The sequence below is a fragment of the Urocampus carinirostris genome, chromosome 1, assembly GCF_059441175.1.
Source record: "Urocampus carinirostris isolate Australia breed hairy pipefish chromosome 1, RoL_Ucar_1.0, whole genome shotgun sequence".
NCBI classification, from domain to species: Eukaryota; Metazoa; Chordata; class Actinopteri; order Syngnathiformes; family Syngnathidae; genus Urocampus; species Urocampus carinirostris.
In genome coordinates, this window is record NC_142349.1 from 46,414,497 (window position 1) to 46,438,039 (window position 23,543).

General features: G+C 39.0%; 1 protein-coding gene and 1 pseudogene across 1 annotated transcript in view; one reads left to right on the forward strand and one right to left on the reverse strand.

Moving 5' to 3' along the window:
• glis2b (GLIS family zinc finger 2b) overlaps positions 1-23,543 on the forward strand; it is a 45,994-nt gene that overhangs the window by 13,355 nt on the left and 9,096 nt on the right. The gene's annotated exons all lie outside the window — the stretch shown is intronic.
• LOC148374914 (insulin-like growth factor 1 receptor pseudogene) lies at positions 182-10,498 on the reverse strand (annotated as a pseudogene).

Below are 23,543 nucleotides of genomic sequence, written 5' to 3' on the forward strand. Positions count from 1 at the left end.
TGACAAGCAAGGATAATATCTGAGCTTGTTTATTTGGCACAGTCTTTTGGAAAATCTACAACAGTGTGCACAGACAAACAACAACAACAAAAAAGAACTGGCTCGCAAACAAAACATGTAACCTGAATGTCATAAAAAGCTAGTTGTTAACATCTATCGCCTTTTCTGCCATCTCAGCAGTTCACAACTTTTTGTACGCGGTTTTGGCCTCACATCTTTCGCTCCCCGCCACCTTATCCTGTAGCTTCTCTAATGAGAGCGCCGCAGTGACGCCTCTGTTTGCTTGCCGTGCCGATTCCGGGCGCCGCGATTGCACGTGGGAGTCGGAGGATTGCATCACTGCTTGCGGAGAGGCCACAGGAATGGCTGGAGAGAAATAGGGGAGCGAGTGGTATAACAAAGGGCATTGCATGTTAGGGATTATTAATAAAGTTTACCACTTAGAGTACTAGTTACAGTCTTGTTTGGGGGGCCTTTTTTGTGCCTCTGACATGTTCGAAAGTGTAATCTTGCTGACAAGGAATAAAAAAGCTTTAATCTAAAATGAGGGCAGCACGGCGGCGCAGTGGTTAACGCGTGTGCGGCACACTTCTGAGGTCATAAGATCGAACTTTTCTGTGTGGAGTTTTTATGTTCTCCATGTGCTTGCGTGAGTTTCCTCCGGGCACTCCGGTTTCCTCCCACATTCCAAAAACATGCATGTCAGGTTAATTGGCTGGTCTGAGTTGTCCCTAGGTGTGAATGAGCGAGTGAGTTGTCCGTCTCTGTGTGCCCTGTGACTGGCTGGCAACCAGTTCAGGGTGTCCCCTGCCCACTGCTCGAAAACAGCTGGGTTGGGCTCCAGCACCCCCGCGACCCTACTGAGGATAAGCGGTGCAGATAATGAATGAATGAATGAATGAATGAGGAGTCCACAGCATTCTGGAATTCTAATTCTGGAATCGATCGTGGAATCGCGATCGACATTAACAGCACCCTTATTTTATACCGTTCAGAAATCTGTACTTGCATCTGCCCACCACTTAAAATGGGAAGTCATTAATCTTAAATCATATATGATCCAACATGTGTTCTTAATGGAGGGAAAGTCTAAACCCAGAAAGAAAGAAAAATAATCTCCTCTTCATTAAATACTAAAGGTCAATGATGGACAGTTCATGTGATTTTTCCAGCTTGTGAACATTTTGTCTACAAACCAAGAAATAATTTAGGTGACTGACGGAATTCACCAATGGTGGTAAACGCTAGAACGCTACCTTAATGGTCAGTAGAGATGACTTCAAAATTTTCAAACATAGATGTTTAAGGATATCACTAAAAACGGTATTGAGACAATATTCTACTTACGAGAAATCGATACCAATAGGGCCCCCTGGGCTAGCCATTAGACGATGATACGCTTAACGCTTAATACTATTAGCTGCCGCTCTTCTAGCGAGTCGCATCATAAAGAAACCACAAGCCACTTTCCTTTGGTTTAGCATCAAATGGGAAAGCATGTCGGACATTTAAAATAAGCTATACGCAAAACACAGGCACCAAGATGGAGGATTCACAAGGCTAAAAAAGAGCAGTGGTAGGACAACATGTGAGTGTGCGAGCCAGTGAACAAACGTGCTGTCGACAGTGCTGATGTACACTAAACTACAGTATTTCCAGTGTCCTATACTAAAAATGATACTGCTGCCGGAAACATTTGTTATACCCTTGAGAGGTTTTTGATAATTCAAAGAGTAAATAAAAAAGTAACAAAAGATCATGTATATAGATCTCTAAACTAACCTTAACACATAATGAAAATAAATGGATTTTGAATTGCTCATTTTTACTGTATCCACTCTTAGAAGACTTTGGGTACTTCTCATTTATAGTATTGCAACAAATAATCAAACCTTCTTGGACTTGGAGTACAATGGTATCTTTACTTACGAATGTGATTTGTTCTGAGAGTAGCTTCGTAACCTAAAACATTGTGAGTAAAGATAGTTTTTGTATGTAAATGTGCTAATCTGTTCCTAGCCCCGCAAAAGTACAGTATGATGTGTTTTCAATATATCATAAAAGAGTATCTGAAAATAAAACAAATACATGTTAAATTAGATTTGTCTTGCAGATATATTTGTAGCCCTGCAAAATACAGATTTTTTTATTTTAATGGTACTGGAGAAGTTAGAAAAAGGACTTTTTAAAATCCTTAAAACGTGTTTCAATTTGGCCATGATAAGGGGTATGAAGTCAGTTTTTTTTTTTGAGGGGGGTATTTGTCACACCTAGGAAACCTGCCTGACTGCCTGTAAAATATGCTGTTCATATTCAATGTTTTTCTGGCCTGGGAGAGTGGAATGGCTTTCTAGAAAAAAAAATGCCGAGTCGACAAAACCAAAGATGCTCAGTCAGCTTTTTCGGGGGCACTTCACATTGAGGATAACCTACCTGACTGCCTGTGAAATATGGTGGTCATATCAAAATTCTTTACTTATTGGGTGGACAGTTACCATAGCATGTTACCTAGTGTTCTCTGTTATTGATGTTTACTATTGTTTGTGTACTGTAACTCAATGCTAAATCTATTCTACCCTGGTCATCCTTGAAGGGGGATTACCACTTGTGAGGCCCATTCTCAATGTTTCTTTTTTCCTCATGCTGAGGTTTTGAGTTTTTCCTTACCCGCATGTTGGTTTAGGATCAGGTAATGGTGTAATTGTAATCCTGTGCAGTCCTTTGAGGCATTTTTGTGATTGGGGGCTATACAAATAGATGTGACTTGACTTGACAGACACACAAATAGTCAAATAAACAAACAAACAAACATACAAATATACATCTATTCTTAGATCCCAAACGAAAAACTTTATATCACCTCCCCTTTGCTTGCAAGTGATAAATATGACATATGCCCCCTAGAAGAATTTAGTGCAACATCCCACCTTTAGTCTCCTAATGTTGTACCACTGTCCGGCTATCCAAAGAAATGACTGATTGGTTTGACTTTGTATATAAAAACCGCATAAGCAAGAGTGTTTTGTGTCGCTGAAGGTTTTCCCCACCGTCACCATGACGTTGAGGCGTCCCTGACACGTCGGCCAGTCCCCGTTGTGCTTTATGTCACTGGCACCACCAGTTGTACGATGACTCACTGCTCTTGAAAGCAGACAGTACTATTGTTTGAAGTGCCCCAGGCGATGCTTATTTTGGTTTTGCCATGGCAGAGATGTTATCCTCTGGGGATTATCTGCTGATTTGTGTCGTAAACTGTGTTACGCTGAAAAGCATTTTAATTGATTAAAAACTTTTAGTTTGTGTTTCTGAAAAAGCGTGAAGGTCATTGTCACTCAGGCTATGCAAGGAGTCAAATCCAATTCTGTGTTTTTTCACTGGTTATCTCTACCTACGTAGTTTAAACTTCAATCAACAAATTCCACTAAACAACTGTGGGGTTAATCAGAAATTAACGAATCAGACCCGAAAAGCAAATACTTTTCTCATAACGCTTCACTCTTTCAATCAAAACAGTGCGGGCTGTTTACCCTTCAGCCATCCTCGACCATGAGTCGAGTAAGGTCACAGCGCCGTGTAATAATCCCGGGTTTACCAACCCATAAGGCTTACTGACACAATTTGAAATCTCAGTCAGATGGCTGTTTGTGGGTCGGTCGGGCTGTAATCTCGCGCTATAGATTGAGTGGAAGTGTTGCCCTGCTGTCACATCTGTGTCTCTATGAGTGTTTGCTCTAAAAAAAAAAATCCAGGTGGAGGTCAATGATGTTTAGGAACAAGGTTAAACAAACCTTAATAGGGGTCTTCAAAATACATATTTGAGTATGTTGTGCAATTAGTGCAATTTGTTTATTGACTATCTCTATAAATTAAAATATTTGGGTGATGGGGTATAGTACTTAAGTACTCTGATCAAGTTAGGCTATGGGTTGGACATATTGTAGCTCTTATTTTGACGGAGGGCTTTTATCCTAAACATTTTAAGTGTCGGCGACATTTGGTTGTTTTTGTTATTCTCTCTCACATTTTTGCAACATCCATTGCAGCCTGGTCATCCTGGAAGGGGGATTACCCCATATGCAGTCAGTTTTTGAGTTTTTCCTTGCCCTCATGTAGGTTTTAGATCAGGGGATGCTGTAATAAAAGTCTTTGGTTTACAATAATCCGTGGTCTGTGCAGCCCTTTGAGACTCTTTGTGATTAAGGGCGTCTCAAATAAACATGACTTGACTTCTGCCATGTCCTTTTTGTCTTTTTAACTACGTTTGACCATAATTGTCGGGTTATTTGTGTGTGTGTGTGAGCTTAATATTCTAAGCCTCTGGGAAGAGGTACTGCAGTGTGCGGTGCAGGACCACCAGGCTCCGCAATAGTCTAGTCCCCCTGGCCATTAGACTGTTAAATGGTCAATCTAACATATAATTAACTTAAATCTAAACGGCTGCTAATCTGACTTTTTGCACTACTGGCACTTTTTTTATAGCTTGCCACTCCTTGCACATTGCTCTCTGCACTACTGTAATTACAGCGTTATTGTTACAGTGTTAATATTACTGTGTACCTGACTTGTTAACCTGACTGCCCATTTTGCACATCTGGTTAGCTACTCTTCTTGCACTATCGGCACTATGGTAAAATACTATACGTAGCCAAAATACAATAAAACTTTATTTATATCTGTACATTCAAAGAAACTGTGGGGGTCAGATGCATCGACATTTCGTTCTGTATACACGTGTACTAGAATGACAATAAAGTAGATCTGAATCTGAATCTGAATCTGAAAAAAACATTGGGTGTTTTAACGGCATATAACTTTGGGCCACATGTTTATGTTTGACAAGTTATTCATTGTTAACAAGTACAAACTTCATTTCTACAAATATGGCCAATTACACCTATTTTACTAAATGCTTTTCCTCCATAACATCTGTTCTTCTGTAGTCTTGATCATTTATCTATAAGAAGCGTGATAGAACACTTTCAAAAGGACTGCGGCATTACAGCTGCTCAAATTTCAAAGTTTAACCTCAAATATTTTTTATAATTATTAAGTTCAGTCTTGGGCTGCATTGGTTTTAAAAAAAATGTGCTGGGGCAGGACTGGAGGAAATGAAAAGAGCTTAAGACTTAAATTATGCATGAGAATATAGGTTCCATAATCAGATACATTTTTCTTGCACTTACCTACACAAGTTATGTTTTATTGTCTGTATGTTTATAAAGTGACAGTTCAAACCAATTAGTATTAAAATTCACAAAATCTAAAAAAAAATTATATTCATATACAAATAAAAACTTTGAGAAATACCTTGAAGTCATACCTCCCTTTTAAGCAAGTAAATTGATTTGCATTGACAAACTCAATGCAAAACGGCTACTTCAGAAGTGTTTCATATCATGCTTTGGCAACATTCATTTGACATATTAAAAACTGCAGGTCATTGTTTCACTAGAAGCGGTTCATATTCTTAATTATTCTTCTATCAGCAATATTTCGCCGGCTGAATAAATCTGTTGACAAGCCTGATACGGCTGTAGTTTGGTGACCCCTGGTTTAGCTAGTTTTTCTTGCATTGTTGATATGCTTTCGTGTATTCAAGAAGGGTTGTGTGAGAAACAGGATTCATTTTTAGCTGTTAAAATACTTTTTGATATGAATTTATGTTTCTTTATATTTCTTGTAGTATGACTCATGGCTTCTGACTTTTGCACAGATACTTGATAAGTTGGTTAGTTATACAGACTCTGCCCTACTTACGAACGAGAACGTTCCGGACGATCGTTCACAAGTTGAATTTGTTCGTAAGTTGCTTCAGTGCTATATTTTGTATGTTTAGGGTTTGTATAAGAATGTTTCGGCTTGTATATATAATCTGTATTGTTTTGTAGAAAAAAAATAAACCTTTAATAAAATAAAATGCTCAATCAAGTTAAATAAACCCAACTTTAACCTACTTTTGGAAGATGCGCTTCAAGATGACCTCCTCCATGGTACAAAAGTGGCGGAAAAAAAACATTCCGACCCCTTTCTCAACCGCATTAAGCTTTCTTATTCCACTTTCTTTTTAAAAGAAATGGCTCGCCTCTTCTTTACACTTTTCACCAACCATATTGAATGGATGCACGGCGTATTAAACAATAAAAACATAAAAGTTCTTAGCGCGCTAGAGATTCATTACACGTAGTACAGTATGTATGTTTACACATGAACTAGGAAGTATAAGCCGGATTTCTTCTTCAGGGTGGATGCTGGGTGACCTCTCACAGCGCCACCACACGCAAGTAGCGGCGGAAAGAAGCACAACAGTAATGTCCTGTACTCGGAAAAAGGTGCATATAGTACAAAATCTAACTTACAGCAATGTCCGGATATTTTTCGACATCCTGAATAAAGTTTTCATAACTACTGTTTTTCGTAAGTCGAATGGTCGTAAGTAGGGGAGCGTCTGTACAAGCACGTCGTAACCAGCCATAATTTGTATTATAAGAAATTAGTTATTGGAGATGAGTTTGGGGCGATGTTTTATATCAGTGTATTTGAAGATTCTTTTTGTGATCTCTGCCAGTGAGTTTTTCTTTCAGCCAAATACCCCCAAATCCTGGCCGTTTAAAAACTGAATATAGAAATGAAAAGAAATACAATAATTTGACTTAAAGACAGTTTCAATGTAATTTAAAAAACATTAATACAAATAACACATGTTACAATTGTATTTATTTTTAATTTCCTCCCCTATTCAAATAAATTTTGGACAATACAACAGAATATTCTATAAAATAAAATTATTATTGTTTGTAAGATAGCCCAACAATAGAAAATACATACCAATGAATGCTGTACAACTGCAAACAGTTAGATAGTACTAAAAATAGAGGCAACATTGGAAGAGAATACAAATACTTTCTTGGGTGTTATCTTATTGTACATTTAATATTTTTGTATAGCATTTAGAGTTGCATTTTGCTGTCTGAAAAGTGCTATATAAATTGGATTTGGATCAAGATGACCTTGTGCAGCAATATTTGGTCTTGAAGCACCCTCTGCCGGACCAAGGTGCGACTACATTTTGTCGCTAGATCAATAGGAAATTCAATGCAATCTTCTGATTTGCATTGAATTAACTTGGTCAGTGCCTCATTAATTGCACAACACAATGCATCAATGATAAAAGTCCTTTTCAATGCTTTTACAAATCAATCTTAATAGATTTTATCCATTTGTTGTTGCAGCCCTAAAATTCAGGCAAATTCACTGATGAAGATAAAGACCAATCATTAAATCAGGTATAAAACAATTGCACGGGTACACAGTTAGTAAACAAGGCAAAAAAATAATTTGTATACTGTGCAAAAGCTCTTTAATGACATTTGAAGACCAATGTCAACAATATATCAATAGACATAACGCCATGCTCATGTAGTTGTCCATTCTTGACAACCGACCGCAAGTATGACCTGGCCTCCCACATTTTGACTGCTACCTCCTGCCCTCCCTCCTGGCACCATACACCCCCCACTATCCATGCATACCTCCCCTCTCTGGAATTCCTCAGCCTCCGAGCGCCCTGGCGGGAGGCCATTGGTAGCTTCCTGTTACTTGGTCGCTCTTTCTTTTTACTTCTTTCCTCACCCTTTCTTTTTGGAGGCTCTCCTTTTTTAATGGTGCTTTTATTTTATTTTTGTTTCCTGTCCGACCATGACAAGCCAACATGTGTTAAAACTGCCTTAGCAATGCAATCAACCATATCCTCCCAAATCTTTCAGTTCCCACTTTGCACTCACTGTTCGTTTGCATTAAAGCGGTATTAATCGTCAATTTGCTGAGAAACTGGAGAATGGGGGATGGCATTATGATAATAAAAGATGAAGTGAAGGGAACAATGGCTAGGCTCAGGAGCTAGCGGGAGAAAGGTCCGAGTAGATAAGTTGAAAGTGATGTTTCCTGTCTGGAAAGCTTTCAGCTGTGAGTATGTCGTTTGTCTGTCAGATTGGTGGAGGCCATCTGCAGACTGTGTCACCACATGGTTAAAGTTCATCTTGTATTTATTTCAAGTAATTAATAATTGTCAGGTTTAACCCAACAGATGTACAAAACCTATATACAAAAAGACACAAAGAATCGTGAGTATAACTTACTTGCAAGGAGAAATATCCATAGTCTACCCTAAGGCAGTCTGCTGGATACTCTGAAATATTCTTATGCTCCTTGTCTATTTATTGTGTTCGGAAGGCCCTAATTTACATAAGGTCTCCTCTGCTAAGGGAAGGGGAGTAACAAAACAAACAGTTGAGACCTGTTTATACGATAACATGTTATCTATAGCAAACAAAAACTAGGTGGGCCTGCGGTCAGAGAGGTCCCTTATCTCGCCGCAGATAAGGTTTCATCCTGTTTCCTCCTTCTTCAAACACAAGCAAGAAAGGAGCATTGTATGCAAAGAAGCTTGTGCAATAGTAGAATAACATCTTTAGAGTTTAAATCCATCATTTCCCTCCTGTTTATTCACTTTGCACTATTTCTCTTTGTCATCCAATAACTTCTTCTCTCGATTTTCAGTTACAGAATCATGTTATAGTACTCATGTTACACTTAGAGGTTAAACTTTGTCGTCTGATTCACCGTAGTCAAAAACTTCTGAAAAAAGATCTGGAAAATGTAAGGAAGTGGCATTTGCCAGGCCAAAAAGGTCCCGGCGACGACGATCTTGAGGTCTTTGCAAAAAAAATGGCGTTGTGGAGGAAGTTCTCAAAGAGCTTGAGAAAGACGCGGTCATCCTTCTCCCGGTCCTTCTCCTCTGGGGTCTTTGGGCAAACGCAGCAAGGACCCTTCTTGGCCCCGGACAATTCCGACTTGGTAGGCTTGCTGATCTCCTCCATGTCGCTAAATCCCGTGGCAGGGATCCGGATCGGGATCTTCAGCTCTTTGGAGTAGTAATTGTGCAGGTATAGCTCTCGGTCTTCTGGCTGCCGCTGCCATCTGACGAGGTAGTAAGTTAGGTTGCCGTTGGGAAAAAAAGGCGGCGACCATTTGACCAGCAGCTTCATGGATGAATTTGCGTAGGCAAGGGGTTCTTTGGGCACGGTCGGCAATGACGGACGAGTTCGAATTCAAATAATGTCACTCTTTGCACCAGGAATGTGCTTGTCCTCCACCCGCAGGGTAATGGCCTTGACAAAAATGGCATACTGGGTCCAGGGTTTGAGGTGGTGAATGGCGACTTTGGGGTCCGTATTATTATCCTTCGGAAGATCCACGTCCACCATGTGCCAGCTGTTGGAACCGCAGCCGTCCTGGCCGTCGAATTCGGTGATGTTCTTGAGAAGGGGCCTCCTTGTAGTAGACCATAAAGCTGATAAGGCCTTTGTAATCCCGTGGATGGTAGCGCTCCCACATCAGGCGGATGGCATTGCTGGACGTGCTGTTGGACAAAATCCTGAGGACGTGGCTCACACAACTGGCTCTTTCGCCGTTATTGCGAAAGTCGCCTTCCTGGGGCTTTTCCGTGACGCTGGTTTTCTCCCACATGGTGTGGATCTCAGACATGCAGAGTTTGGTATTGAGGCGGAAGAAGAGGCGTCCCGCACGGATGGTTAGGTTGTGCTGAGTCCAGTCCCAGAGGTTGTGAAGGTGCTGGATGTTGATGTCCAGATTGCCGGCGATGACGGTGCAGTCCTTGAGGGACTGAGCGGCGTTCACCGAGTCGATGACGGAGGTGGAGCAGATTTTGTCGCATAGGCCGTTGCAGGCGCTGCACAGCATCCGATTACTCTCGTTGGTGCGGACCCGGAGGGGCAGTCGGGCATGCACTCGCCCTCGTGGATGACGAAGTGAACGTCGCTGGGCAGGTGAACTTGTGAGCAAAGGTCCATGGTGATGCAGCGCCAGCCCTCGAACTTGAAAGTGCCGGGCGGGCAGTCGGGCACGCAGCGGCCTTCGTGGTAATAATGCAGGCAGGCGGCGCATGCCGTGTCGCTGTTTGCGTGCGTGCAGCTGCCCAGACATTGGCGGTGGCAGCATTCGCCTTTTTCGGTGCAGGCGTGCTTGCAACGGCTGGGACACATTAATCGTTGTCCATTCGCAGCAGCTCCACCAGGATGGAAAGTTCTTTTTCCTACCACACTGCAGCACGGTTGTATGCCGCAAACTTCCAGTGAGAGGTTTTGAAGTGACCCTGCAGCGCCCTCCAGAGTTGCAGGGTTGGAGCTCTCAGCAAGGAGTGTCAAATATGGCTTCACCACTGCCGGGTGCAAAAGCATCTCAGCGCCCGTGGGGTTCTTGGAGAAACCTGGGGAACGCCATCCCAGTTGTCTTCCTGAGAGTTCTTTTACTTTTTCTTCTTCTCTTTTGCACATTAAGGTTTTCTTCAAATAACAATAAAAACGTTGCTATAATTGCTACTATCAATTCGCCTACCGCTACCATTCTACCTGTTAGCATTCTACCTGCAGATCTGCAATTCCTCCTAACACTTCCAGAGTTGTGGACAATCTTCACTGGTTTGAGATGACTGCAAACTATAATTGCAGCCCCCTTTGTAGCCAGACTTCCTCTGAAAGTTTTGTTGAGGAATAACAGCTCTCCAGTAGGTACCACAGTGCTATTACAATGACGCAACTAAGAACAATCAAAGCGTATGCTAAAATAGAAACATTGAAACAGTTATTTTACTCATGCTTAATTACTTTCTTACAGTGTGTCAAATGAGCTCATGTGTTTTTCTGCAATCTTTACTGCTTTTTATCAGGACCCAATCACCTGGTTCAACTAATTGGCTTTCCTATGGAGACATAAAAAGTGTATCATCGTTATCATTACGATCCGCCAGTTGCTTCTGGTGCTGCAACATTTTTCTCATGTAATCAACCAGAGTACTTTCATCATCAGTTTCCCACATATTTTTAAATAATGGTAATTCACCAAATATTACTTCATATCGTGTTAGCACATTTGTACTGATGATGTTAATATACAGTTTTACTAATTCTAGACATTTAGTCCATGGTCTTTTGGTTTCTTCCATACACTTCCTAAGTCTGTTTTTTTATAGTTCCATTCTTTTATTTCCACTAACCCTGCACTTTATGGGTGATAAGCACAGTGATCTTTTAGGTCTATATGAAATGCCTATTTTAGTTAATTTTTTTGATTTACAAAATGTGAACCATTATCACTATAGATCTTTTCTGGAATCCCATAACATGGAATTATGTCTTGGCATAATGCTTTAGCTACTGTTAGCGCATCTGGGTGTTTAGTAGGAAAAAGCTCTATCGATTTTGAGAATGAACCTATTATCATTAAACATAACTTTTTCCCTTCACTATTGTTAAGTTCTATAAAGTCCATAAAAGGTAATTAATTACAGTTCTCTATCTTTGGAAACTGTCCTCTCTTTGGTCTTAGATTACCCTGAGCATTGTGCTTTGCACATATCAAACATGTTCTACAATTTTTTATTTTATTATTATTATTATTATTATTATTATTTTTTTAATAGGAGTTAAAACCATAGGTTTATCAATATCTGGTTTATCAATCCTACTATCCCTCCTGTTGAGACATGTCTTCCCTTGTCTCAATATTTCTGCCCATTTGTATAGATTTTTTGGTAGGATTGGTTTATCTTCTTGTCATTTACAGATTCCATCTTTTAGGTGTGCTCCTTTTCTTTTCCAGAGTTCTTGCTCTGGTTTAGGCGATTGTTGTTGCATTTCTTGTAGTATTTTGTTTTTTTAAGGCATTTTCTGTTAGACTTAGAACTGTTATTTCTCGTTGTGCAGCTTGTTTTGCTATTTTATCTGCAAATGCATTGCCCTTTGAAACTGGGTTTGTTTCTGGTGTGTGGGCCACACATTTACATATAGCTAACTGTTTTGGCAGCTGCACTGCTTGTAATAGTTCTGTTAGCAGTTTTGCATGTGTCACTGGTTTTCCTGTTGATGTTATCATACCTCTATTTTTCCAGTGTTGTGCAAACGTGTGAGTTGTTGCATAGGCATACTGGCTATCTGTGTATATTGTTGTTGTTGTTCTTTCATAAGTTTGCAGGCTTCTGTTAGGATCACTAATTCTGCAGCTTGAGCTGAACAATGTTGAGTTAATGCTTCTGCCTTTAATACTTTATCATGTGTTACTATAGCATAGCCTGTCCTCCTTTTTCCTGTTTCATCTGTCTTTCCTATGAAACAATACTTTGTCTGTTATTTTAGCCTCTTTTTCTTTTTGTTCACGTTTTGTTTTCTTTTTTCTTTTAGTTAAATGACTATGTAGACATTATTTTTTATCCATGCAGATATATTTTTAAATTCTCATAATCTGTCTCAAGATAATTAATCTGCTATTTTTAAATTCCTATGATCCTACCTACTCAGGCTCAATCAGTTTCTCGTTATCTTCTGAAAACACTCCTTCCATAGAAATTGTTTCTTTTTAACTATAAGTCAGCATTTGTTACGTATTTATTAATCATTTGTTAATTGTAACATGCTTATACTTAAAAATTAAGCGTGGCTTATTTCACCTTCTCTTGAAGGACTTTTTATCAGTTGTCCTCCTAGGGGATCTTGTCCTTGGCGCTAAACTTATCAAAATTCCAAACCATCACACTGCCTAAACATCAAAAATCTCAAAAATGCCAAATGGAACTCAACGTCAAATCTTTTTTAATTGTCATTTCCTCTCTCTTCAATCATAATCAACTATCTTTTCTCATTGATTCAATATAAAACAACATATACTTGTCACTAATAAATTGCCTTATCAACTCGCATTGTATTATATTATATTATTATCATAATCTTCGGTTTGCAATAGTCTTTTCTCTTTGCAGCCCCTTAATATCCTTAGAGATTAAGAGCTATACAAATAAACATGACCTTATCTGAATTAATACTTAATACTGTGTGTATTTTTTTTTTCCTTTTAAAAACAAAGCACATTTCATTTAGAGATTAAAACAGAAAATTTAATTTCCAATCTCACGATTTCTTTTTCTGTGTTAATAAGTCGTTATTTTCAAACTCATTTCAAAATTTTGATTATTTGAAATGACTCAGATTTCCTGCTCTTTAGTATGCAATATTCTTTTTCTTTCCCTGGTTCTACTAATATATCATCTACATAAGTTAATAGTTCGCTCTTATTTAGAGGCTCGAAACTTACTTGAGAGTAAATTCTTGGACTTTCACAATACCCTTGAGGTAATCTGGTGTAGGTATATATTTTCCCTTTAAACGTAAATGCAAACCAAAATTGATTGTCTTTATGCACTGGTACTGAGAAGAATGCATTGCTTATATCTACCACTGTGAAATATTTTGCCTTTGGGTTCAGAGAGTTCAATAGCGTGTGTGGATCTGCCACACACGGGGACCTCTGGATCACTGCGTTATTTACCGCTATCAAATCCTGAACCATTCTCCACCCTGAAGATGGGGGTGCCTTCTTTACAGGAAATATCGGTGTGTTTACGGGCGACTCAGCACATTCTATTAGTACTCCCGCCTTCTTTAGATCTTCTATTATTGGTTTTATTCGTTCCATTGCATCTGGTCTTAAAGGATATTGTTTTATTCTGGGCCGATGTTCTGTTTTGGGTCTTATTATTATAGGTTGTGCTCCTTTTACTAGTCCTACATCTGTGGGTCCCTGGGACCATAGTTTATTAGGAATTTGTTTTAATAGCTCCTGCTGTTCCTTAGTAAAGTAAATGTGTCATTCCTTCTTTTTTTTTTTTCAGATGTACTCCTGAGTTTACTATTATAGTCCAGAATAATGACTTTCTGGATAGTCCAGTAGAATCGCTGAACCATGTGTTAACGCCTGTTGCTACCCAATACCGTACTTTTTCTCCTCTGTAATATTATTTGTGTATAAATATTGTGGTATTTCTTTCTTCTTCTTCTAAAGCAAAACAACATATTATGTCCATACTTATTAGCATTTAATTAGATATTCATCCCCTTGCAATAATTTTCTTTTATATTTGTAGCTTTTCTATAAAAGTAATGTTATAAATGGTAAATGGTCTGCATTTATACAGCGCTTTTCAAGTCAACGAAGACCTCCAAAAGCACTCTATAATGTGCTTCACTCTCACCCATTTGCTTTTAGTCATCTAGACTTAACAAAATTCAATGTTGAAAAAGTAAAGTTATTTGTCCCAATCTATGGTATTACGGTTAGTCTCACTTAATTTTCAACCAATTATCTTTTTTGATATTTAATTAACTTTCCCCTTTATGTTTCTCTTTCTTTTTTTTTTTTGTATGCTCCTTTTCTTAATATTTATTTTCTTTTCCCTTTATACCTTCTTTTACTTACTCTTATCTTTCTGTATTTGTAACTTCCCTACCTGTTCTGCCAACAATCCATTCTCAACATAACATTCCTTCCTTACACGCCCTCTCACAATAGCTTTTTAGCTCACTAGTTTAATGCGAAAATGACGTTTAATCATCTCACTTAATTTTAATTTTTTCCTTCAAACCAATTAAATCTACTATTTTAGCTTCACGTATTTAATGTGAAAATCACATATATTGATGTGCAACAAGTTATATTACTCATTTGTATTCCACTCAATACATTTTTCCTCCATATTCATTGAAAATAAATTATTTATTAACGCTTTTTCAATACTTTTTGTATAAAAATGCCTTTATCTCAAATTAATTTATTCCAATTCACTCAATTAGATTTTTCCTAGTCTTCCCAGTCCTTATTTTACCAATTTTTTTTTACTGAAAACAGGAATATCTTATCTTTTTCTGTATTATTCTGTCATTATCTTGAATTAACGCATCTAAAATAACGCACTCATTTTTTCCCTAAATTTCTCAGTTTTTAATTTATCGATTTTCAACTAAAAAATTCGGACCGCAAGAAAATCTCCAGAACCATCTGTGGCCCCCGGTGCCTGTGTTAAACATCCTTATGGTGAACACCTATTCCTCAAAAAATTTACTTTTTCCAACTCCTTTAATCTGTTCTATCAATTCTTCTTAAATATCACTCTTTAAACAATCTCAGCTCTTTTGAAAACGTACTTTTTTTTAGCGTTTAGCTTTCTTTTTGACAAGTAAGACAGACAAACATATAACATAAGACATACACAGGGCCCAAACAATCAAACTTCTAATAAATTTAACAAAATTTGGTGATTTAGGTTTCTTATTTTTTCTTTATACAGTATGTTTTCTAAGTTTAAAACCTGTTCTTCAAATTTCTCATGGCGAGTTTTGAAAAGATATTCTTCCTCTTCCTCATTTTTATCCTTTAGCTTTATCTCTATCTCAAATTTCATTTCAGGCTTTGGTCCTGGTTCCGGGCCTAGTCATGCACTCTGATGGTCTTGTGGGGAAGAGTTGCCTCCGCAATTTATAGCAATATGCCCTTCCTTCCCACAAGACCAACAGGTTCTAGGTTTATTGCTTGCACGTGATCCAAAACCTCTGCCTCTACCATGGCCTCTACCTCTTCCTCGGCCTCTACCTCTAGATTGTTGAAAGAACACTGTGGTTCCTTCATCTTCTTGGTAGAAAATTGTTAATGGCTTCTTTTCCCCTTTCTTACTTTTGATCACTTTCTCAGCATGGTGGGCATGATTTATGTATTCTGCAAGTGTTCCTCCATTTATGCTTATATAGTGGCGATTTACCCATCCACTAATCTCTGGTAAGGAGCCTGAGTGCAATGCATTTTTTAATTGTCGTTTATAGGGGCCCTCGTCAGCTCCATCACCAGGTTCTAACCCACTATGTGCCCTAAACACCTTTTCCATTCTTACTCTGTATTCATCAAATGGCTCATCTGGTTTTTGTTTACATCTCCCTATTTCAGTGTAATTTGCTCTTTTCCTGTATTTAGTTCTGATTCTTTCTAGGAGAGGGGTCACCTGTTGTGTCAATCGTTCAGATTCGGGTGCAAGTATCACGGGAGGGTTAGCGTCATTAGTTGGAGAGTATGCTACTTTTACGTAGAACCAATCTGGCCCTAATTGTGTCATCCAAACTTGCTGTACTTCCATTCCGTTTAGATGATAAGATCGCCTTAGATTTTCTATCTGCGTTATGCATTCCTCTACATCCTCTCTCTCCTGTCTTGGCCTCCTTTCACCTTCCTCTCGCTGTCCTGCTATTTTTATCCAGACTTGTGTCTGTTCATAACCTTCTTTTCTCATCTTATTATTTTTCTGTTTGCATTTGTTTCTTATTTTTTGTTGCAGTTCTCTAATGCCTGCTGTGGACAACTTCCCATTAAAGTTATATTGTTTTATCCAGTAACATAGGGGTTCTATTGCTGAGGAATCTTCCTTTTCAATAACTTTCCAGTCTTTGCACGAAAAATCTTCTAAAAGCTTCTGTTTTGCTTTACTTTGCCCCTTTCCCATTTTTAGAACTAAATTTGGACTCAGTGGTTTTTAATACCTAGTGTATTCTAACACTGAGTTTCTCTTTCAACAGGATGGTGATAAATAACCTTTTGTGGTAAAACTCACTTCAACCTATGCAGGTGGAATTTTCTTGCATACATGCATCCACAAAGGCTCACCATTTATTCCCTGTTGCTTTGGTATAAAATACAATTACCTAGTGGTAATAGTATTTTCTTTCACACTCACTTTCACTCTTTTTGAAGAACAAAGAACTTCCCTTGAGTTCTTTTTAAACAGAGAGGAACCCTTGCCCTTTTACTTAGAGGAACCCTTGCCCTCTTACTTCACTGTCTTAAAGAACTTCCCTTGAGTTCTTTTTGAAACGGAGAGGAACCCTTTCCCTCTTACTTAAGACTTCACTGTGTCTTAAGTCTCACTGGCCACGTTTCTCTTTTACCTAATAGTGCCTAGGATTGTTAGGATTTATTTTCTTAACTCTGTTTTGAATTCTTCACACTCATACCCTTTTACTTTAGTCACATGCATTCCTTTTTAAAATAAAAGTTTTACTCACAGTTCTCTGAGTCCTTGGACTTTCCGTCAACCTTCGGATCCCAACTTGTAAGGAAAAGGACCAGTCCCGAAAAGGGTCTTAATGCTGTGGCCACAGACTTGCCTGGATCTTTACTCACACGCTGGGATCGTCAGGTATCTTGGAATCCGGCTCTCGAAGGACCAAATAAATGTCAGGTTTAACCCAACAGATGTACAAAACCTATATACAAAAAGACACAAAGAATCGTGAGTATAACTTACTTGCAAGGAGAAATATCCATAGTCTACCCTAAGGCAGTCTGCTGGATACTCTGAAATATTCTTATGCTCCTTGTCTATTTATTGTGTTCGGAAGGCCCTAATTTACATAAGGTCTCCTCTGCTAAGGGAAGGGGAGTAACAAAACAAACAGTTGAGACCTGTTTATACGATAACATGTTATCTATAGCAAACAAAAACTAGGTGGGCCTGCGGTCAGAGAGGTCCCTTATCTCGCCGCAGATAAGGTTTCATCCTGTTTCCTCCTTCTTCAAACACAAGCAAGAAAGGAGCATTGTATGCAAAGAAGCTTGTGCAATAGTAGAATAACATCTTTAGAGTTTAAATCCATCAATAATTTTACCGTATTTACTGGACTATTAGGCACACTTAAAGACCCAAAGTTGACCAGAAATTTGAAAGTGCGCCTTATAACATGGTGCGCCTCTTATAACGTGGAATATCATGGAAATGCATACAGTTTATTTCTATATATACAGTACGTGTGTATTACTACCCAAGTTTTTATGGTATATTACTGTGTTTGTGTAATGATTTGTAAGGTTCAACTAAAACTCAGCCGGGTTCTCTTATTTTAAATGCTCGCTATATTAGTATAAGAACCGGGAGACTGCATATTTTCCTTTAAGTATTTACTAAATGCCAGAAAAACTGAATACACAGCTGTGTCACGGAAATATTGTCTTATACTGTCTTGCCCGCCAAACCACGGGGGTGACTCAGCCTTTCCAATGTGCCTATGTGAGACTCAATGGTCTTTACTGATTCAAACTGGATAATGTGTGAAAAAGTGCTTTGAGATAGTAAGACGTCAAGCAAGGTCGGCTCCAGCAAACTAAGGGGCTAGCTCAAGTCATCCATCTAATATCTGAGAGGCCTAATCTAACAAATTAATCAATCAAAATACATTGCTGACCAAAATCACAAACTACTGCATGCAACGTCAATTGAACCCGGGTCGCGGCAGTGAGAGCACAAACACTTAACCACTGACTACCAGTGTTACAGATGAAATACGAAAAAGCATTGAATTTTATCTCATTATCACACAATTTTACTCACAGTGCCAGAAACTAATGTTCGAGAATGGAGAAAACAAAGTCATCCCAAAGATATAGATAATGCAAAGTCCGATCAATTATCAGATACCTCAAAGAGTCGTTTCACTCGTGCTTTTTTTTTTGCGTTTGTTTATTATATCTTTTCAGGTGAATTTCCCTTCCCTCCATTCACTAGCATTTATTTCTGGCACCATAACTAAAAATAGTATGCTAATGAGATACAATCTAATGCCTCTCAGTATATTGTATGTATTTCTAGTGTGCTAGTTAGGTTTCAGTGCTTTCACTGCCTTGACCTAGGTTCGAATACCATTAAATACAATGTTTTGAGATTTTGGTCAGCAACATTTATCTGCCGATAAATAATTGCACTAAGAACTACTGTAATTTTATAAAATGTGCAACGGTTATACACAAATAAATATGCTGGTTCTTACTGTAGTTTGATTTCCTTGTACCCAATAATCGTGTGCCTAATATGTGAAAATAATGCGACAAAAGATGATTATTTTGGTGGTGCACCTTTGAATACAGTGCGCCTAATAGATTGGAAAACGACGGATATTTAAGTTGACGAACGAATTAAGAATAAAATGGCCTGGTAAGGTCCTCAGAAAAACACGGGTAAACCTCTTTTAGCATGTTGGTCAAGGAAACTGGCTCTTCTAAGTTTTTAGTGGGCTGAAATTGGCATACCCGTAAAAAACACAAATCCCCACAGCACTTGAAGACCTTCTAACTATGAAGTGAATCTCTGCCACTGTGACCCTGTGTGTGTGTGTGTGTGTGTGTGTGTGTGTGTGTGTGTGTGTGTGTGTGTGTGTGTATATGCGTGAGAATGAAAGTCTTGGCGAGAGATGGCTTTGCATCTTCAGACCACCTCCCAGGGTCATAGTGGGAGATGGGGGTTGGGTGTGGATTACAGGCTGGCTCAGTGGGGGCCACGCAAACAAATCTCACACCTGAGGGCTGGTGTTGACGATGCCTGCGGTCGCTCTTGTAGATGAGACCAGAAACATGATCCTCTTGCGTGCAGATCTTGTCCAGTTAAAGATCAGTCGTGGGGATCAGGGTCATGAAGTGATCTAAGTGAGCTTAGCCTAAAAGGAACACGAAGGTCCACAAGCCCACCGACCTTGTGCTACCTTAATCAGCCACCTTTTGTGCTTTTGTCAATCCTTTCTAGGCTGTATGATAATTGGTTGATTCCAAATAACTGACATGTATACACCAATTCAACACACTAACGCCTACAGGTGAGTATGCCTTGGAAATCCGTGATTGAAGTATATCTTCACTATTTTACTAAGTCGCTGCAACAGATTTAGAATGCTGTTGAGTGACTTGCCTCGTTGTTTGTGCTCCGTTGTCGTCAACCGGTGAGTGCGCTAGGGAAGTATTTTTCAGTAGATGCTTTTCATTTTTCATCGATCACATCATTGTTCAATCGTTCAACTGCGATTTGGAAATAATGAAACAGTTTAATGTGTTGTCCACACATGCTGGCATTTCATAAGCGTGCCTAAAAGAAACACTATACTAAGAAAACTAGTTTCCGTAAGTAGCTTGTGCAATTTGGGAAACTGGATATTTTGTTTTTTCTGTTTTGTTAGGTTGGGCAAGACAAGGCAATGATGTAATCACTAAATGTAATAAAATCTTTGTTGGTAATGTAAAATTCTTCTTGTTGAGATTATGTATTTTTTAATATTTTTAAAATACTGCAGCTAAATGTTATTGCACTTATTTTCATTGCTCTATTGTTACAGTGTAATGTTCTTTTTCATTGCATTATTGTTATGACTTAGCACAGTTTTTCTAAGCCCTACGTTATTTTTGTTTTGCCTATTTATCCTGATAGTCTTTTATTGTTTTTTTCTCTTCGAGGTCTTTATAACAGGTTTTACTCTGAAGTGCCATGTCTAATCTCAAATTTTCTGATGCCGAAAGTCTGTGGTCATTGGCTAAAAATGTTGGGGATGGGTTAAATTTGCGGTAAAGTTGCCATCCCAACTTGACTGGAAGCTAGTCCTACAATACCCTTTACCCTACGCAGGATCAAGTGGGCACACAAGACGTTTGCCTCCACCTCCCCTAGGCTCTAGTCTAGTGCATCATCACTCAGCCTCCTTGCGGCCCATCGCGGCCCCGTCCTCTCTCTGCCCGCTACATGCTGTGTTTACTCTGCCCCACAGCGCCAGGGCCCCTGAAGGGACAATGCTGCCTTTCAGAGAAACTGTCGACCCCACGGTCGAGCACGGAAGTCCGTTTGGGGGGGCTGATGGCCTACACCCTTTCCCCAAACTTCACAGCCAACCTCCAACTGGACATGCACACACTATGAGAAAAGCGTCTTCCTCTGTTTTACCGCTCGTTTTTTTTATTCTATATTTCTCAGCACCAAAAAACATCCAAATACTGTCAGTCACTTCCTAACCAATGCAACGTCTACAGATTGTCCAGGGTTGGCGGCTAAGTCACAACTAGGCTAGCATTAAAAACAATTATTCGATGACCTTGAATGCTTGGACGGCTGCCAAAGTGTTTAAAAAAGACATTATATCCATAAGTATAAACTTTTGGGAGCCATTTTAATGATGTCAAATGCTTACTAAAAACACAATCAATGTGGTTTTGTGCTCAACTCATTCTTCTGTTACAATTACAGCACAAAATTGCCTTCACACTCGCACTCCCTCCCAACTCGTGCAAACATCTTGTGAGTTTGTTTTTTCAGTTATGCTCATGATAGTGATACAATTAACTTGAATCAAGTGAAGTTATTTTTGTAAAGACGTATAATTGTGTCAAAGGCAAGATATAATCATTTTATTCTTAGTTTATTGTGCAAAGAGCTTAACATTCCTAGAATTTTCTCTTAACGCTGAGACAATAAAACTTTCCTTGACAAGCGTTAAAAGCAAGAACTGTGTGTTTTGTTTTTAGTCAGTTTTCTTCATACTTGTTACAAAGTAAAATCATATTCCCACACCAGGTGTTAAAGAGAAAAAGCAGTATAGCCAGAAGTTGTATGGAGTATGTAGACAGCAATTGTTATTAATTTGACTGCAGATTTTTGCGTTAGTCAATAAAAGCCTTAAGGCCACATGAGTTGCCGTTCTGTATAGCTAGATGTCCCGGTACAATCTTGAAACCTGTCAATTCAGTCAATTTAATTGTTTCCATTTTAACATGACTATGGTCAAGTTTCCTTCCCTTAAGTTAAGGGTAAAGTTATGTTTGTGAAAGTGGAGATTACGGTGCATCCAAGGCCATGTTTCTATTTGTCCACCCACAAAGGATGAGTATTGGATTTGAATTTAAACAGGTTCAGCTGATCCCTGTTTTGCGCCTCAGGGTAAGGGGCTTACAAGTTTAGCGGATGACAGGTGATTTTCTGCTTCCTCGGCTGCAATGTGAAGCCACCGGGCTGGACTTGCAGTGGAACTTAGAGTTGTCTGCGGTGTACAGTTAATGGCAGCAGCATAGAACGGTGACAAAAGTGTGTTTCATTTTTAACCTAGAGAATGCAGACCTTGCAGTGTTAGGAATAACGCTGTTGTAGTTACCTATTGGTGTTATATTTTCAGTAACAGGGTCATCTGGTGAGATGCAATCAATATTAAAAGGTTCTATATCCTTCTGTTCTCTATTCAACAGACTCAAATACTGTTCAAACATTTCACATTCTTTGACATTTAACAACTTATTTTACAAGTAACGGAAATTGTTACTTTCTCTGGTAATGAGGTACTTTTACTACTGAGTACCTGTATATCAGTTACTAACTCAGTTGTTTTTTTGGGAAAAAGTAGTGAGTAACTTTATCTAATTTATTTTTAAAACTAACATGTCCAACACTGATCCCTTGACTTTGACTTATTGGTGATCTTCATTCGTTTTTATGTCATCCCTGTCTTGTTGTGTATTTGTGAGCATGAGAGTGATGGCCATCCCTCATCGAGTCAGTGAACCTGGCAACCCCCCCAACTCGTGTTCCTACCTCCCAGACACATGGCCTTTCTCATGTGGCCCCTGGCCAGTGGCTTTCAAAGCCCCCCATTCACAAATGTGGCGCTGTGTGTGTGAGCGTGCGTATTTGGTTGCGTGCAAGAAACAAGAGGGGGAGGAATTCAAATTTGTGAAAATTAATGTTCAATCAATGATTGCATGTGCTTCACTACTACACACTAGATGCAAATTGGGAGTTATCTACTAAATACAGGGGTACCTCTACTTGCAAATTTAATTTTTTCTGGGACTAGCTTTGTAACCTGAAAACCTCCTAAGTAGAGACACATTTTGAATTTAAATGTGCTAATCCATTCCAGGTTTGGGATTGTTCCCCTGTTCTCCTTTCAAGTTCAAAATCCATTTAGGTTCTCATTTTGAGTGTCGACTAAACTTTAAACTAAACAGTGCGTCTCAAGTTATTGAAATAAACTTGATCAAGTTTTACAACATTTTCGAAATAGAATCATACTGCAACGGTATCTGAGCAGTCATTGTTAATGATGCATCAACAGTCCAGTTAAAAATGTGTGGTTTAGGAATAGGCAATAGTTTAAAAAAAAACACATTTTCGTTTCAATTTCAAATGTGATATCCCTTAACTGCATATGCTGATTTAGTGTTACAGAGACAAGCAGGGGAAACATAAAAATGACAATGGCGTTTTAGGTAAAAAAAAAAAAAAAGGTTTGCACCGGACGGATCCTCTCACTAAAAGCATACGCAAATGCGACATTTCAGAAGCATAATCCAACATCCGTCCTCTTTGCTGAAGATGGAATTGGTTGAAGGAATACGCGAAAATCGGGTGTATTATCAGATGAGAGTTTGGGACTGATCAATGTTTAAAGTGAAGTGGGGAGAACAATCAATCACATCTGGTTGAAACCAATTAGGTTGACCAACGAAAGGACAAAAAATAATAAAATAAAGAAGAAAAAAACATGTTGACTTTATTTGGGAAGAATCTAGTCTTCCCCAGAGGGAGCTTCCTCCTCTGAGCCTGCTGCCTCCTCTTCATCTTCTTCCTGGACGCATTCTTAAGGATGGGCGGGGCACCCGTATGATGCGGCAGGGGTAAACCAGTGAAAGCTGTCGGGCCCTGCTGTTGAACAAAAGAGTGTGTTGTGTCACACTGACCCGAGTGACATGGCCGCTTTCTTGTGTCCCGTTTCATCTGGAGGGACGAAAGCATGACCAACTTGGGTGCCTAGGTGCCTAACTTCTTTGGGTGTTTGGGCAATTGGGTTGGCCATGGTCCA